The 12506-nt window shown below is 42.0% G+C and overlaps 1 protein-coding gene across 5 annotated transcripts in view; it reads right to left on the reverse strand.

The window, feature by feature from the left end:
* MMS22L (MMS22 like, DNA repair protein) overlaps positions 1-12506 on the reverse strand; it is a 384598-nt gene that overhangs the window by 315704 nt on the left and 56388 nt on the right. The gene's annotated exons all lie outside the window — the stretch shown is intronic.

Consider the following 12506-nt stretch of genomic DNA (forward strand, 5'->3'; position numbering starts at 1 on the left):
TTACATTTGGTAATGAAAATCATGAATCAAAATGCAAAAATGAAAATTTTGGAAAATAATTTGGTCAAAGTGTTCTTTTTGAAACTGAGCGAAAAAAGTCAGTTTCACTGCCTGACCCTATACATAACACACATGTGTGCCAACACAAAAAAAATTGCCATGATTTTGTACAGTTGTCCGTATGTGGTCAATATAGCATAGCATATGCATTGACCACATCCACGACTGTCGCCGACCGTAAGGTCGCGACCTTACGCTTTTACGGCTATTTTGCTGTATAGCTTATTGGCTATACAGCTTTACATTACTGTTTCATCACACATAGGCTAGCTTAAGTTAGGGACTTTAGCATCTCCAGTATTGTAATAATTGCCTCTTGACTTCAACTTTCACATCAAAATTTCACCGTTTCAAAATGTGATATCAATAAGCCCAAGTATTTTCTGAATGGTCACAACATTAAATTTACATTTGGTAGTGAATGCCTCAAAATGCAACAATGAATATTAAAGAAAATAATTTGGTCAAAGGGTTCACTTTTGAAAGGGAGTGAAAAAATTCCCTTTCACTGCCTGATCCAGATTCCTTACATAACACACACTAGTATGTGTGTGGTACAAAACAAATGACAGGCAATATAGGCAATGCAATAACAGTCCATATTTATAGATTGTCAAATGTTGCATTGCCTTCTGACTGTTGGTGTTAATCAAGAACCTAGCTAACTTTAAATGTTCCCTTGTATATTTTGCATGTACAAATTGACAAATTTAGTGAAATACCATCTCAATGATAAAGGCAAAGCCAAATTCTATATGTGATGTCATACTGAATGCCTTAAAATAGTGTAGACTTAAAAAAAAATGACAGCTAGGTCTACGTATAGTTAAGGGGTGAGAAAAAATGAAAAAGTGCCCCTTTTCTGAATAAAAAAGTGGGCATTTAAGGCTTCTAATGTATCCTATTGTCCCCCCCCCCCCCCCGATAAAAATTTGTTCCCACCCTCCTTGTGGATAGTGTAAATTACTGTTTAGTAGTATGCTCATAAATGGTATTCACTGTCATACCTACACCCACTATAAATGTGGTACATAATTCTGAAACATACCAACCCCTAATAAATCCTGTATGGAAAAAAAATAGTTGATTATTGAAGCACTTCATTGTTGTTTTACTTTGTCATTTTGTTGTCATTTGATACAGATTTACAGATCTGAGCCTCCACATTACTTCTTCGACAGACCAGTCACAGATGCTGTATCTTTAGATGCATATCGCAGCCCTTGATTCATGCACCAGGGCACAGCATACCCACAACAATGGCTTGTTGCATGCACATCACTGGTGCAAAAGAAAATGTTTCTTTGTTTTCAGATGTTAGTTGGCAAAAATTTCTCACAAGTGTTCATCAGTGGAAATCTACAGATACCAGAGATTCATTGTGTAAATGACCAGTTACAATCTCAATAATGCTTATAAATGTTCTGAGAAATTATACATAATGCAATATTGTACAAATATTGGAGGTTTTGAAATAATATATGTATTGTGATGCACTATATAATACATTGTAAAAGTATGCATCGTTAATTGAATAACATTATAAATTGGTTAGTTCATGCTTCAGGTTGTAATAAAGCTACCAGTGAAGACACAAAATGTAATTAATTGTACTATTGTTATTTTGTATGAATACATACAAGATGTGAGAAGAGAGTGATGTTAAGAAGAGACAAAGGAGAAAGAATGAAAGGGGAGGGGAGTGAGAGGGAATGGAGGGGAAAAGAAAGTGCCTGTGTATGAGGTTTTCTGAGAATGAAAAGTGGGAAACATTTCGTAATAGTCGGGTAAATCTACAACAAAAAATAGCCTTACCCCCAAAAAATTGATACAAAAGGTTTTTTAACGGTTTTGGGTAGGGTTTTACCTCCAAAATAACATACTAAAAATCTACTCAAATCCACCGACCGGAAAGGGCCTATTTTCAAGATGGCGTCCAAAATGGCCGCCGTGGGCTTAAATTGCCATAGAATGGGCACTAGTTGGCCTATATTTGCGATTATTGTGTCAATTTCTATGTTTCGGAGGTCAACAAATCTATTGAAATCATTTTCAAAGTTGATCAGTGATGGGAAAGCCTTAAATCCAAGATGGCGTCTAAAACGGATGGCGTAATAAGTTCTGGGTGCGTCTAAGCCCTGATCTTGTCATCGAACAGACCTTGATGAGATCCCTGAAGAGCACTGGTGGCCTAACATGCGGAAGTGGGATGGGTGAAGAACAACGGTCTCTATGGACAATGTCAATGCCGGTCACGTCGGAATATAACAGTGCGATGCAGGAATTCACTGATCTTTTGTACACGAATAGTGAACAACACAAGGAATCTAGTGGCGCAAGGATGGAAAGAGATGCTTCTGACCTAGCCAAAATCAGTTCAAAACTCAGTGAATGCTCTCCGTTTTCTCCAGATCCCTCACTAAGAAATGTTGTGACTGGAGTGGTGGCCGCGTCGGATGTGAATGTCCACGAGCATAAGTCTGTTGGAGAGAAGATTATGGAAAGTATGGTCAATAAACCCGCTTTCACATCTTCCTTCAAACGAAAAGACAGAGCCAAAACACTTGGAGATGTATCTTCAGTCAAACTTGGTCCAGACAGAGCAATTGACCCTGCTCTACTCTTTCAAAGATTTCTTGTTGTGTCAAAAACAGGAGACATTTCGTTGGAAGATGTCATGGGCTATGAGCTGAGCCCATTTCCCCCTGCCCTGTTTGAGGGTATAGGTATTTTCAGAAAGGCTGACAAACCTCAATTAGTTCAAGCTATCAGAGACCATTCTGCCAAAGTGTCAAATGATACCGTGTCTGACTCTGTTCCCCAAACTGAGCACTATGTTCTTGATGGTGGCTCCTTGCTGCATTGTTTGTCATGGACAGCCGGGGACAGTTTCAATGTGATAGCCAAGTCGTATGCTGACTTCACTATTCGTCACTATGGAAAAGCAACAGTCGTTTTTGATGGTTATGATGATGGACCATCTATTAAGGACAATACACACAAGCGCCGTGGCCATATTGTTCATCCCGAAGTCAGCTTCACACCTGGAACAGAATTCTCTGGCAAAAAGGATGAGTTCCTGTCCAGGAGCTCCAACAAGCAACAGCTCATCAACCTCATCAGTGAGGAAATGAAGACAATTGGCTTGAACGTAATTCATGCACCAGGGGATGCCGATGTAGACATAGTAAAAGCGGCAGTGACATCGTCATACCAACAATCAACTACCCTGATTGGAGAAGATACAGATCTGTTGGTGCTATTATTGCATTACGCTAGCGTCGACAGCAAAGAACTGTATTTTCGTTCTGACAATTCATCCAGGAACTGGAAGGTGCACAATATCAACCAGCTGAAAGTGTCATTGGGTGAAGAGCTATGCCCACATCTTCTCTTCCTTCATGCCTTCACTGGGTGTGACTCGACATCTCGAGTATTTGGAATTGGAAAAAAGTCAGCATTTCAGAAACTGGCAAAGGGGGATTCAGCAATCAAGACTTGTGCAAACACCTTCCTTGTCCCCAACCAAACAAGAGACATGGTCGTGGAAAACGGCAACAATGCCATGAAAGTATTATTTGGAGGACATCCCTGTGATTCCCTCGCCAAGTTGCGATATAATGTCTTTGTGAAGAAACTGGCTTCAGCTAAGTCGTTTGTCACCCCAGAACGTCTGCCACCAACAGCGTCTTCAACAAGGTTTCACTCTCTGAGAGTATACTATCAGATTATGGTCTGGATGGGGAGGAACGGAAACTTGAAGGCAACAGACTGGGGTTGGAAACTGGAGGACAATAAACTAGTTCCAGTCATGTCAGACAAGGACGCTGCTCCAGAAAATTTGTTGAAGATGATCCGATGCAACTGCACAACTGGCTGTAGAACAAGTCGCTGTAGCTGTAGGGGATACGGTCTGCCATGCCACAGCGTCTGCGGACCCTGTCAACTTGATACCTGCGAAAATCCTTTCAACAAGACAGTATCGGAGGACAAAGAGGAAGCATAGTTTATCTATGGTAAATGATACTTCAATGAACGAACTTTCGTTGATGTTTTCGATTTACCCTAACTTGAAGGCATTTTAATTGAAAGTACGTTCTAGAGGAAATGGTGATCATTGTGAGAGCCGATTAATTTATTACTTTCTAAATTATAATGAAATGATAAATTATTTTATAATGAAATAGGAGGATAAGCAAATAATAAGTATGGTAGGTGGGATAGAAGTTGTTTCAAGCAAATATTGGCACAGTGAACAGTCAGAGATTTAAAATAAATTAGGGGCATTTTTTTTTCTTGAGAAATGAAAGTACATGGCAATGTGAAGTTTGCATTTTTAACTTTCTAATGAAAAGATGATGGCAGAGGTATTCCGATTTTTTACGACCTGCTCAAAACTGTGCTTATTTGACCATTTATACTTCCTGTATTTCATTATGTCAAAAGATACTAAAAACACAATCTTCTCAGCATTTAACAATGTTGTGGATGTGTTTTCATGCAAGGAGTCCTCTAAAAGTATTTCTGCTGTCCATTTGATATATTTCAGTGCTCTTAAACCCACATAAAATGCCTATATGTCTCCGTTGCTAGGGTAAAACTACCATCGCAACCATTTTTTATGTATTTCTTTGTTTTGGTCAAATTCTTAGTAACACTCACTTTTTGATATTGGGAACAATTGATTTTGGGTTTAGATATATATATATATATATATATATATATATATATATATATATATATATATATATATATATATATATATATATATATATATATATATATATATATATATATATATATATATATATATATATATATATATATATATATATATATATATATATATATATATATATATATATATATATATATATATATATATATATATATATATATATATATATATATATATATATATGAGGAATATATATCAGAAGGTTTCAGGTAGCCCCCAAGAGGAGACTACGGAAATCAAAAACTAAGCAGAAATATTGGGTATGGCCCATGGTCTATATGTGAAAAAAAATCGTTTCACAGCAGACAAAAGCACCATTTTGTCACCAAAGAAAGGCATCGACTTACGAATTACGAAAAGGTCATGCTCAAAAAATATATATATATATATATATATATATATATATATATATATATATATATATATATATATATATATATATATATATATATATATATATATATATGTACATATATACACCATCAGAGATGGGGAATCCCCCGCCATTGAATGAAAAAGGTCATACATATTGCAGATAATGAGGGAGGTGAATTGGAAACAAGACACCATCTCAAAAAAGTTCCCCAGAGGTGAGGAACGTAGTAACCAAAAATAATTGAAATCAGATAAGCGGTTTTCCATTTATTACAAAACATTTTTTTCAAGATGGCCACCCAGTCGGCCATCTTGGATCCGGCCACGCCCAAAATCAACAGGGTTCTTCCTTTTCAGGTGGTACATGTGCGACTCAAATTTCAAATCGATATGGCGAAAAAACATTTTTTTGAAGATGGCCGCCCCACTCGGCCATCTTGGATCCGGCCACAACCAAAATCAATAGGGTTCTTCCTTTTCAGGTGGTACATGTGTGACCCAAATTTCAAATCGATATGGCGAACACTTTATGAGTTATCGCACTCACAGCTATAAATGTTGACACCCGGACGGACGGACAGCCGGACGACCTGGGTGACAACAATATCCCCCTTCCGCCACACGGCGGGGGATAAAAAACGGTTTGCCGGAACGGTCTTTTATGACGTCATTATGTTTAATTACATAAAAACACAAACAAATTGGGAAAATATGATCACAGAATGCTATGGTTAGGTTTTAAGTTGATACAGGTACGTTTTCCAGGTCATGGAATATGTTGTTAATCATTGCTTGTAATCAGGTCAGGTCAGGTATGGGAGCATGTGCCACAACAGCACGTCGCTGCGTCCACTTTCCGCCGGTACTCCAGGGGCCTCCGTCTGGCCATCCCCCAGGCAGATGCCAGGCCCATCCCCATCTCCTTGAGATGATGGTCAACCTGTTGCAACCATGAGGCACGTGGTCGACCCACTGGCCTCCTCCACTCATGAGACTCCCTCGCTGAGAGAATCTGGTGAGCAGGATCAGAGTCAGGAAAACGAGCCACATGTCCATACAGCCGCAACTGACGCTCACGGACTATGCAGGTAACAAATCTCATCCGAGTCTCTCTCAGCAACCGCTCGTTGGACACAAAATCCGACCAGCGATAGCCAAGGATTCTCCGAAGAGACCTGGTACCAAAGGAATTAAGTCTCCGTCTCAGATCCTTGGTCAGAGTCCAAGTCTCGCACCCATAGAGCAAGACTGGAAGTACCAAGGACCTGAAGACTCGGACTTTCGTCCTCCCGCACAGGTACCGGCAGCGCCACACCCCATGATCCAGTGAGTCCATGACTCCCCAGGCCCGACCCAGACGTCTATTGACCTCTGACTCGCAGCCGGCAGAGACATGAATATCACTGCCAAGGTAAGTGAATCTCTCCACGACCTCAACATCCTCACCACAAACAGACACAGACAGGACAGCAGCATCCAAGATGTCACCGAAAGCCTGGATCTTAGTTTTGACCCAAGAAACCCGTAATCCCAACGGCTCCGACTCCTCATTCAGCACCTCGAGGGCCCCCAAGAGGATGTCTAAAGTCTCCGCAAAGATGACTGCATCATCTGCAAAGTCAAGGTCCGAGATCTTGACATTCCCAAATGACGCACCGCAACTTGATCTCTCCGACATCCTCCCTAGAATCCAGTCCATACAAGTGCTGAAAAGTGTGGGAGCAAGTACACATCCCTGACGAACTCCAGTAACAACTGGAAATAAGTCAGAGATGGTACCACCACACTTCACAGCACTCTCAGTACCAGAGTAGAGTTCAGACATCAGATCGATAAGTTTTGGTGGCACCCCACGAAGACCAAGAATCCTCCAGAGGACGTCCCGATTCACTGAATCGAACGCTTTACAGAGATCAACATAGGCTGCAAGCAGCCCCTGCCGAAACTCTCGTCTGCGTTCGGTGAGGACACGAAGTGCAAGGATACGGTCAATCGTTGACCTCTTTGGTGTAAAGCCTGACTGCTCTGGACGCTGGTGCTCAAGCAGATGGTGGCGAACCCTATCGAGAATTATCCGAGCAAAGACCTTGCCCGGCACTGAGAGCAGCGTCACCCCTCGTTAGTTGTTGCAGTCTTGGCGATCACCCTTCCCTTTCCAGAGAGGGACAACAAGGCCCCTCTTCCAGTCAGTTGGGATGATGCCTGTGTTCCAGGCAGAGCACAAAACTGCATGCAACGACACGAGTGCAGCATTTCCACCAGCCTTGAGAAGTTCGGCATGGATGCCACAGATCCCTGGAGCTTTGCCCCGTTTCAACTGGTTCACCGCAGCCCGTGTTTCCACAAGCGTAGGTGGACCACAGTTGATTCGAGGGTCAGCAACAGGGATTGTAACACCCTTGACGTCCAACTCGACAGTTGGGGGATCAGCCTGGTACAACCGCTCAAAGTAACCGGCCCAGCGGGCCTTCACTTCAGACTCCTCTGTCAAGAGCCTACCACTCTCTGCTCGAACTGTAGTGCTCCGAGGGATGGGCTTGGATGAACGTAATGCGCGAATTACCCTGTAAGCGGGACGAGAATCACCTGTCCACAGGTGATGCTCTACCCCCTCACAGATTCCTCGCACATAGGCCTCCTTGTCCACCCTCAGTGCACGTACAGTTTTACGCCTCAGCTCCCTGAACAGCTCAGCTCTGCCATTCAGCCTGGCCCTGCGACTCTGGTCAATGGTATCCAGTGTCCCTTGAGAGACAAAATTCTTCTTTGCCCTGCGGTGAGCTCCAAGGCATCCACCGGCAACATCAAGGACGGTGGTCTTGAAGGCGCTCCACAACTCTTCAGGACCCCCAAAGCACCCAGACCCCCAAGTGTCCACTCAGCCTGTTTGCAAACTCCTCAGCTACTCTCTCATCCCTGAGCTTGGCAACATCCAGCCTCGGCTGGGATGGTACCATTCTCCAGGATTTAAGGTGCAGCTTTAGAGTTGCTACAACAAGCCTGTGGTCAGTATTGAGGAACTGAGCACTCCGGTAGACCCTGCAGTTCTGGATCATCCTCCAACGACCGTCAATGAGGACATGGTCAATCTCCTTTGCCACACCGCCAGCGTTGGAATACCAAGTCCAGCGATGAGCTTGTGGGCGCTGAAACCATGAACCAGCCACCCTAAGTCCATGACTTCTTGCAAAGTCAAGGAACTTAGTGCTATTCTGGTTCATAGTTCCTGACCCATGGGGACCAACACACACCTCATAACCGTCCCTATCAGTTCCAGTCGATGCATTGAAATCCCCCAAGACTAGAAGTGTATCTCGTCTGGGGCACTGATCAACCACAGACTCGAGTGTGGCGTAGAATGCATCCTTCACGGTGAGATCACTCGCCTCAGTCGGAGCATAAACAGAGACCAGGGAAATGACACCTAAGGAGTGACGAATCCTTAATCTCATAATACGCTCGTTGACCGGTGTTACCTCAATTATCATTGGGGTCAGCTTATTGGACACAGCTACAGCAACTCCTTGGGTATGGTAACCATCAGAGCGACCAGACCAATAGTAGGTGTAACCACCCACCATTATCTCGCCGCAATCCGGTCTCCGAACCTCAGAGAGAGCTGCAATCCCGATGTCCAAACGCTTGAGCTCAGATGATAACAGAGACAGGTGATCATCCTCTCTTAGGGATAAGACATTCCAGGCACCCACCCGAAGGGACCGCCTCAGGTTAACCCAAGGAGACCGCCGTCTGGTGGACGACACCTCAGCACCACTCCGACACACTCTCCCGCAATCTGACCCAGGGATGTTACCCCGTGGTTTCCCTCCTATCAACGATTGGGGGTCCCGAAGGCTTTGCCCCAATCCCGTCATCCGGTGAGCTGCCCTGCGAAGGGAAGCTGCACAGGAGGTACTCCCACGGAGTGGGTTTTCAGATTTTTTTGCGTTTTTGCGTTTTGCGGAATGAAGGGTTTTACGGTGGCCGGAGTGCAAATCCTGCCACCAACCTCCTAATAAGAAGTGACCCCAACTGCAGGAGGACGTCCGCAGACACAGTTGGGCACTAGATATGGATGGCCGTTGGCTCACACGGAGCTCCTCCGCCCTTCCTTGTAATCAAACTGACCAATTCAGTGCTATGATGTTATGACGTCGTAGTTATCTCTTTATGAAAAATCTTGATGATGATAAAACGCAATATTCTCGTGAAACAGATGAAACAATTCACAAAAGTGTGCTTTACAACACCTATTACACCTCGCATTGGTAGTCTGGTATTACCATTAGGATGCATGAATATGTGACTAATGTACAACTGTGTGGTCTGCTCAAGAAGCACTTTATAAATGGGTTTATTTTTGTAAAAATTTCATTACATTACATTTACAGCTTTATTTACTTCGTTGCAACAATGGTGATGTACGTAAAGAAGTTATTTTTGACAGCTGCAATTGCAAAGATCGGTGCATAGTAAACCAGCTTTCAAGCATTTGCAACGATTAACACATCCACTTTCCATCAAGGATCATTTATGAAAGGAGGTTTGTGCTGGGCAGCATATTTTGACTAACTGGGGGGAACGGCTCGAAAATTTGAAGCGAGTCTCTCTGAACATTTTTGCTACTTTTGCAAACAAAAGAGCTTCTGGGTCATAGTTGTGCTCCAGTAAACCATCCTTGAGCAATTTTTGCATTCCCTCTGGACACACAAGAACAGCATTCTTGCCATCAGACTGCTCCCGCACACCTGTATCAGCAAAGAGTTCAAGAAGCCCATTCTTTAAACGGGTCTTGTTGATGGATATGTCATGCCCAAGATCTTGAAGACGATGTTGGTATAGAGCGTGAAAATCAGACAGCTTGAAGAGATATGTTCCGTCCTCAATGGCATACTTCAACATGAGACACCAGCTCCACAAATGCTCTGGCATCTACTCTATCTCCTTTTATGCTTGATGATGTACTTTTTCTTTGATGAGCCTGATGTCTGTTTCTATATTGTGTCAAACATTCAAGATGGTACCTTCTAGAGCAACTAAATCCCTGCCTGCTATTTTTGCAAGGAGCTGCTCGTCTTGGATGTCAGTTGCCATCTGTCTGAAGGATTGATCAGCACTAAATGTTTTAAATTTGTGTAGTTTGTAAGCGCGAGTGGTTTCATAGAATATGCACACACATTTTGCATTGAACACTGAATGCCTCTTTGAACGTCACATCCCTGGCACCTCATCTTGTTACCTCTGCCACCAAAGGTGAAGGAGGTTGTTTTCACCCCTTTCTGTCTATTTGATTGTTTGTTTGTGTCCAGGATATGTCAAAAAGCTGTGGACGGATCCGGATGAAATTTTGTGGACAGGTTCGGTGTGTGAAAAGGACGAACTGATTAGCTTTTGGTGAAGATCTGGATCTGGATCCGACTACTAAAATTTTAAAGTGATTCTTCACCATTGAGAGATAGGGCAAAACCGATATATATATATATATATATATATATATATATATATATATATATATATATATATATATATATATATATATATATCACGATATCTCAAAAAGTTGACGGATTCAGACGAAACTTGGTGGACAGGTTGGGTGTGTAGCAAGGACGAATTGATTCGATTTTGGTGAAGATCTGAATCCGGATCTGGATACAAGAATTATTTAATCTTTAAGTGATTCTTCACCATTGAGAGAACGAGCCAAAAACGATATAGTACTGTATGGCATGATATTTCAAAAATGTATTGGGCCCGATATGTTCTCGTGGATCAGGCGTTATGTGGCAGAGGTATGCGCTCTACCGAGTGCTCTTCGAGTTTTTCTTGTTTTCTTTTTTTATTTATTTGCCTTTCAAGTTTTGATTTGTTGAACTTTTGATGACGAGAGCAATGCCATGAAGCCTTATTTCTTAAAGTGTTCTGCTGTTCCTTTTTTTCCATAATCTACGTCAACTTGCAATACATTGATCTTGTGGAATTCTTCCACATTTTTAAGAAATGCATTGTAGACTGTGCTTGCATCATAATTGTGTCTTGTCTGAGGACACGACAAGTTCCCTGCTGTAGCTAGCTGACAGATGATGCAGACAGTCCAGTCCATGATGAACTGAAAATAAATTGTAAATACAAAATAAATAAAACAAGATAAAGAGCAATCAGAGATTGCAAACCCTCGCGAGGACTTCTTTTGGGTGGTGTATTTTTTTTTTTCGGGTAAATGCAATATGGCTGCCAAACCATGTGACCAATGGCATCATATGTGTGAACCTTTTGTTCCTCATGGACAGGTAGTCATACGTGTAAAGTTTCGCTTCGATCTGTTCTGCCACATCAGAGAAGATTTTAGGGGTTTTTTGGGGGTTTTTTTTACAATATGGCTGCCGAATCATGTGACCGATGACATAATGAATTTTCTTTTTCTGTGGACCATTTTATCCCAAGATGACCCTCAAAAATTTTCATACTGATTGGATGTAGCGTTCCACATATGCAATTATGTCATAACGAGGGCACTTATAACGTCTTAAAAAAAATCACAGTCCCCATGAGGAGCACTTTCCAAACAATATTTGATTTACATTGTAGAAAGAATGCCACAAGTATGTTCGGCTGTTGTATCTGCAAAAGGTGGCTACTTTGATGAGTCAAAAATTTAGATTAAATTTTGTTTAACAAAACGATTCCATGATTTATTTTTTATCTGCAATTGTATATTTGGTCTATGCTTTAATTTCAGAATACACTGAAACATTAAACTGCTTAAATTTCAGTAAAAACTTATGACCGGTAGAGCATATCATTTTTGGCCCGATCTCTCAATGGTGAAGAATCACTAAAAATTCCAGTAGTCGGATCCCAATCCAGATCCAGATCTTCACCAAAATCTAATCAGTTCATCGTCACACACCGAACCTGTCCACCAAGTTTCGTACGAATCTGTCACCGATGTTTTGAGATATCCTGCACACAAAGACAGACAGACAGACAGACAGACAGAAAGGGGTGAACATTTAACCTCCTTCCACCTTCAGTGGCAGAGGTGAAAAGGTTCAACAAAAGAAAAGCCAACCATCTCCGGGGTAAAAAGTAAAATGAATGACAAGAACAGATAAATGATTAAAATAGAGGCAATTGATAATAGTGAAGTGAAAGGTTTTTGGATTCTTTCTCGGAAAACAGCATTATTCCAAACTCAGGAGAGAATAGAATTCCCTCTGACGAGGGAAGAATCCAGAAACATTGTTCCGTTGCATTTGCATCCAGCTGCCCCTTTCACGACGTGACGTCCACAGCTGCTGGAAGTCACGAACAAACTTGCTAAGCGAGAGTC

The sequence above is a fragment of the Eptatretus burgeri genome, chromosome 15 (assembly GCF_056783735.1).
Source record: "Eptatretus burgeri isolate ZD-2024b chromosome 15, Ebu_testis_v1, whole genome shotgun sequence".
In the NCBI taxonomy this organism is placed as follows: Eukaryota; Metazoa; Chordata; class Myxini; order Myxiniformes; family Myxinidae; genus Eptatretus; species Eptatretus burgeri.